This window comes from Papio anubis, chromosome 7 (assembly GCF_008728515.1).
Source record: "Papio anubis isolate 15944 chromosome 7, Panubis1.0, whole genome shotgun sequence".
Taxonomy (NCBI): domain Eukaryota; kingdom Metazoa; phylum Chordata; class Mammalia; order Primates; family Cercopithecidae; genus Papio; species Papio anubis.
In genome coordinates this window covers 141,743,182-141,749,181 of record NC_044982.1, presented here as the reverse complement: position 1 = coordinate 141,749,181, position 6,000 = coordinate 141,743,182, and the positions used below count along the sequence as shown (strand labels likewise).

At 40.4% G+C, this 6,000-nt stretch overlaps 1 long non-coding RNA gene across 2 annotated transcripts in view; it reads right to left on the bottom strand.

Moving 5' to 3' along the window:
• Nucleotides 1-1,708: 1,708 nt before the first annotated feature.
• LOC116275864 overlaps nt 1,709-6,000 on the bottom strand; it is a 9,825-nt gene continuing 5,533 nt past the window's right edge. For both annotated transcript variants that reach the window (XR_004185179.1, XR_004185180.1), the window contains one exon: nt 1,709-5,403. This is a non-coding gene — a long non-coding RNA (uncharacterized LOC116275864). The remainder of the gene's footprint in view (nt 5,404-6,000) is intronic.

Sequence of the window (6,000 nt, the reverse complement as noted above, 5' to 3'; positions counted from 1 at the left end):
TGATTCAGGCCTAAGATTCTGCATTTCTTTTTTTCTTTTTTCTTTTCTTTTTTTTTTTTTTTTTTTGAGATGGAGTATTGCCCTGTCGCCCAGGCTGTAGTGCAGTGACGCAATCTCAGGTCGCTGCAAGCTCCACCTCCCAGGTTCATGCCATTCTCCTGCCTCAGCCTCCCAAGTAGCTGGGACTACAAGTGCCCGCCACCAAGCCCGGCTAATTTTTGTTTTTGTTTTTGTTTTTTTTTGAGACAGAGTCTCGCACTGTTGCCCAGGATGGAGTACAGTGGCGCGATCTCAGCTCAGTGCAACCTCCACCTCCTGGGTTCAGGCAATTCTTGTGCCCCAGCATCCCGAGTAGCTGGGACTACAGGTGCATGCCCATCTAATTTTTGTATTTTTAGTGGAGACTGGGTTTTGCCATGTTGGCCAGGCTGGTCTCAAACTCCTGGGCTCAAGCGATCCGCCTGCACAGCCTCCCAAAGTGCTGGGATGACAGGCGTGAGCCCCCATGCCCGGCCCAGACTCTGCATTTCTCACAACCTCCCACATGATACCCATGCTGCCAGTCCACAGGTCACACGCTGAGCAAGGACTCAGGGAATCCCACACACCAAATGTTGGGGCCTGGCTGTTGACAGGGCCAGTGAGTTCCTAAGGCAGTTGGAGCTTTTCTGTCATGCTGCAAAATATTTTAGACATGGATTGTTTGTTAAGTATGGTCGAATGTTACAAAAAGCAGCAGCTAGGTGACAAAAATTAAAAACATATTCCTCTAATAGAAACCAAAGAAAGGAATGAAAATTCTTTTCCTTAAGAGAATAACCTTTGATGCTATGGTTCCTTTGATTTGGTGAAAGGAGGTATCCAGATCACATCAAAATGACAATAAGCTAGTATTATCATCAGTTGTGTGGAGAGAAGGGCCACTTCTAGAACGTGAGGCTTCTTACCCTAAAATTGCACTTGAGGATTTTAGGATGGCATCAATGCACATTTTATAACATTGTTTCTGCTACTATTTTCTCACAAGCAGAAGTCTGTCCTTTAGGATTTAAGCCACAGCAGCCAAACCCTTAGCTCTTTCAAATTAAGCTGATATGATACATAGAATCTACTTATTTAAATATAAAATGAAGTATATGATTCCTGAGTGAAATATAGTGCCTTTATTGGGGCAACTAATAAAGGGTTTTCAACTTTGAGAAGTCTTTCACATCACTGTATGGATGTCCACACAGCCTGTCTGAGACAGTTCCAGTCAGAAGTGCAGTGCTCAGGGAAGTGCACCATGCATGCAGATGTGGAGATCGGAATTGACCTGCAGATCACTGCTTGATCATTAACTACTTGGATAACCTTGAGCAAGTCACTTAATCTCTCCATACCCACTTATACAACCTAGTTAATCTCAACGTTTTGTTCAAGTCCTAGTTTCACACCATTCTATTCTAATACCTTAGAAAGGTATTTTGTATACGTTTCAAAACAACGCTAGGCTGGGCACGGTGGCTCACGCCTGTAATCCCAGCACTTTGGGAGGCCGAGGCGGGTGGATCATCTGAGGTCAGAAGTTTGAGACCAGCCTGGCCAACATGGTGAAACCCCATCTCTACTAAAAATACACACACACACACAAAAGCAGGGCGTGGTGGCATGCGCCTGTAATCCCAGCTACTCTAAAGGCTGAGGCAGGAGAATTACTTGAACCTGGGAGGCGGAGGTTGCATTGAGTCGAGATCATGCCATTGCACTCCAACCTGGGTGACAGAGCGAGACTCTGTCTCAAAAAACAACAAAAACAATCCTCATCTCTTTTTATAATGCCATGAAGAGAGCTGATTCTGCCAACTTCGTGCCTAACCATTGAGCAAGTAGCAGCTTGAATGTTATCTTAAACCAAGTAATCAGCAGAAGAAAAATATCTGAGATTTTGACCTCATTTCTTGAATAGATTTGTGTTTATAAGCTAGCCAGTGGTTTAGTTAACACTGTGCAGAATTGTTGCCCCAGACAATTACTAAAGATCAAAGTTTGTAGCATGAATTATACCACTTGGTAAGATTCTGCATTTCTCATAACTGAGTAACAAATTTATATTAGAGTTGGTGTTAGTAAAAAATGATTGTGGCTTCATTGATTGAACTGTAGAAGGTAAAGAGAAAAACTGCCAATTGCTGCCTAAAAAATTTTCAAGTTCTTCTGCTAAAGAAAAAAAAACCATGACAAATAAAAGGATAGAAAAGATTTTAGGTTGGCAAATGTGTACCTCAGACAGTGGCAGGCCCTATGGCAGACTAAAACACAGTACAGCATCATAATAAAGAGTGTGGGCTCTGGAACCAAACTACCCAGCTTTAAAGCCTGACCCTACAATTTAAGCTGTATGACCTTGTGTAAGTAACTTAACCCTTCCGTACCTCAGCTTTCTCAAATATAATAAGGATAATAACAGTATGTAACTCAAAGAGTTGTTATAATGATTAAATGAATTAATACATGTAAAGCACTTAACCACTTAAATGTTAGCTACTGTTATTATTAGGAACTAAAATGTGCAGAAGGGGAACTAGTCAGGACAGGAAGGCAAACTTAGTGACAGTAAGGAAGAAAAAGATGCTGAGAGCAAGCTTAGAAATGAGGAAGAAAGTACTTTCCATATCTGGTTCCCACAGTGAGCATTCTCTTCATGACTACAACACTCTTGTAGAAAACCTTCTGCGTGTGTGTGTGTGTGTGTGTGTGTGTGTGTGTAGTGTTTCAAAATGATTTCATACATATCATCTCATTTGATTACCAGTAGGCTAAAAAGTCTCTTATGTAACCTAGCAAATTACTTCTGGCTCTCACAGAACATGGGGTAGGTAAACACAGGATGAATCCTGAGAGCACCAAAGCACAGCACAGAAGAGCGCCCACCACAAGCCATTCATTCCTAGATGGATTCTGAGAAGTAGGATGCTGGGGTTTTTTTATGTATCACTAGGGATGTAATGTGGGGCTACATCTTTGTTTCCCAAGATGACCTCACCACGCATTTCCCAAAAGCATTATATTTGATTATCTTCATATCTTCACATCCACCAAATATATTTCATGTTCCTTGGCAGTAAGCATATTTTGCACGCCCTGCCTAGCTTTTACTATGTGTCAGATCCACTTCGAAGTAGCCACTCTGTTGAGCCCTGCAAGATGCTTGTATTGCTGTTTTCTTGTTTTTCAAATACAACTTGAAAATGTCAAATACAATTAGGGGATCAGTAGAAAACAGCTATATGGTGATGACATAGAACAATCTCTAGCCAAGGAATGGGAAATATGTCTCAGAGAGGTCACTGGCTTACTACTATTAATTAAAATAATAATTAACATTGACCACTTAACATGTGCCTGGCAGTAGGCAAGTGCATTACATGAATTTAGTTATCATATTGTGGTATACCTAGCGTATAGCAAATGGTAGGAGCTCAAGAAATATTTGTTGGATAAATGAACCTATGAGGTAGGCATTAGTTTTATCTCCATTTTAAAAATGATTGAAATTAGGTGTAAAATTTTAAAACCTTGTGTAAGGTCACGTAACTATTAATTAGTGGGTGTGGTTTGCAAAGCCAGATTTGGTTATAGCATAGCATAGTGTAGTGGTTGAGAGCGGAAACTTTGGAGCCAGCCAGGCCACTTAGTTTTGAATCCTAGCTCTGCCACTTACTAGCTGTGTGAACTTGGGAAAGTTACTTAACATTTTGCACCTCAGTTCTCTCAACTATACATTAAAAAAAAATAGTTACAACCTCTCAAGGTTATTGGGAGGATTAAATGAGATCATACATGTAAACATAACTGTACCTGGTACTCTATCTGTGTAGCTATTATTGTTTAGTGGAGCTTTACATTACATGCCAATAGAGCTTTTACCCTTCAAAAGAAATTTCCATAAATGATCTCATAACATCCTGATAAGATAGGTGATAATAATTACAATGAACATCATACAGGTTGAGTATCCCTTATCTGAAATACTTGGGACCAGAAGTGTTTTGGACTTCGGATTTTTTTGCATTTTGGAATATTTGCATTATACTTACTGATTCAATATCCGAATTCAGAAATCCAAAATCTGAAATGCTGTAATGAGCATTGCCTTTGAGCATCATGTCAGGACTCAAAAAGCTTTTGATGCTGAGCATTTTGAATTTTGGATTTCTGGATTAGGAATGCTCAACCTGTAGTATGTCACGTAATCTCACAATAATCTATTTCATAGATTTTAACAACCAGGCTCAGAAAGGTTAAATGAATTGCTCAAGACCATACAGCAAGCCAGTAGCAATTCTAGCCCCTGCTGGAAGAAGGTAAAATGAAAGATCAAAGATGACTAACACATAGCATCAACTCTTACACTTAGGAGGGAGTAGAGCAGGGGTCCCCAACCCTTGGGCCACATACCGGTACCAGTCCACAGCCTGTTAGGAACCAGGCCACACAGCAGGAGGTGAGCGGGGCTGAGCGAGCATTACCACCTGAGCTCCACCTCCTGTCAGATCAGCTGCATTAGATCATCATAGGAGTGCGAACCTTATTGTATACTGTGAACTGGCATGCAGAGGATCTAGGTTGTGTGTTCCTTATGAGAATTTAATGCCTAACTGATGACCTGAGGTGGAACAGTTTCATTCCGAAATATCCCCCTGCCACACCCCATCTGTGGAAAAATTGTCTTCCATGAAATTGGTCCCTGGTGCCAAAAAGGCTGGGGACTGCTGAAGTAGAGGAAAGACAGATAGGAAAACAACTAACTCAAAGCAGAATTAAGCCAAGTGCTAAAAAGGTGGGAAGGTTACATGTTGAGGAAAACCAGAAGAAGAACTGTTGAATTCTGTCTGGGGGTAGTGTGTTTGCCAAGACTTCATTCCAAAGGCATCAGGCAGGTCAGGCACTATTTCATGGTTCTGAAACATACTGAGTTCACTCAAAGTCAGAAAAGTTTGCAGGTCTAGAAAGAAGCGGGACAAAGAGAATTCTGAAAAATGCCTAGGCATTCACGGCTACTCCCACACATTTTTGGGTGTGGGAGGGAAACAGTGACCTTCATTTCAATGGACAAATGAAACATTCAGTACCAAGGATGGTGTGAATAATGTAATTATTCTAAACAAAGTTCCCTATCTGCTCAGTTTGAGAGGATTCAGAACACGTATCTTCATCCTTTTGTCTTCGGTTTTGCTATTTTGGAACCCAGTGGATCAATTCTTTTGGAGTCAGCCCTCCCATTCCAAGGCTAAAAGGTCATGAGATCTCTCTCTCCCCTCTCTCTCTCAGGGCTTGCATTGTTTTGGCAAGATCTTGTCAATCAGTGAGATATAACGGTGCAGCAAAGAGATATTTGTCTCCTCTTTTTGATTTTAGTACCTTAGAAAGAAGAAATCAGAGACTTCATCTCATTTTTTGGATGGGGTGTAGCAAAGCACTAGAGGAAACTAATGAAATGGATACCTGTGAATTAATATGAATAAACCATTTGCAGACAGTCTCTATCCTATCTGTGGCTGGCCTTGTTTCTGGGTCAGTTCCCAAGAACAGGTCATATTTAATGTTAGGTCAACTACTAGACAAGTCTGAGTGTTCTAAAGATCTAAGAGTTATTATAGCAGACGAAAATTCTCAGCTCTAATATACCTTAGGTATAAAACCCAAACCAACTTTTTTTTTATTTTAGATTTTTCAAGCTCATTCTCCTACATTCAAATAAAAACTAAGTGAATTTCTAGTATTTGAGGAAACAGACAGACTTAACTATTAAACACCTAGCGTTTTGCTCAATGCTGGGATGGGGAGCAAAAATTTTAAAAGATTAGAAAAAAGAGGTACAAATTCCCAAAGCACTTAAAGATCTCACTGGAAAAATAATACAAAGTCACTTTAAACAATTATCTAGCAATACAAACAGAATGCAACTAGATGCATAAATGTATGGACAGTGCTACAGGACCTCAGATTAAGACAAGA